Here is a 231-nt window from a genome sequence, read left to right as displayed (position 1 = left end):
CGCGTGCATATAAATACGTGTGAGTATAAACTGATATATTGTGAATTTCAACGATGCAGATGTTTACAAGTTTTGTTCGTGTAACTTGAGATGATAGTGGTTGTGCTGCACTTGCTTGTTGCTAATTTAGCCTGTGCAATGTCGCATAAATTCTAGCAAGATAAATTAGCAACTGTAATTGCAATATTATCGTCAATATCACTGTTTTGACGATGGTACCAATGGAACTGG

This window comes from Penaeus monodon, chromosome 15, assembly GCF_015228065.2.
Source record: "Penaeus monodon isolate SGIC_2016 chromosome 15, NSTDA_Pmon_1, whole genome shotgun sequence".
In the NCBI taxonomy this organism is placed as follows: domain Eukaryota; kingdom Metazoa; phylum Arthropoda; class Malacostraca; order Decapoda; family Penaeidae; genus Penaeus; species Penaeus monodon.
This window is presented reverse-complemented; position numbering follows the sequence as displayed.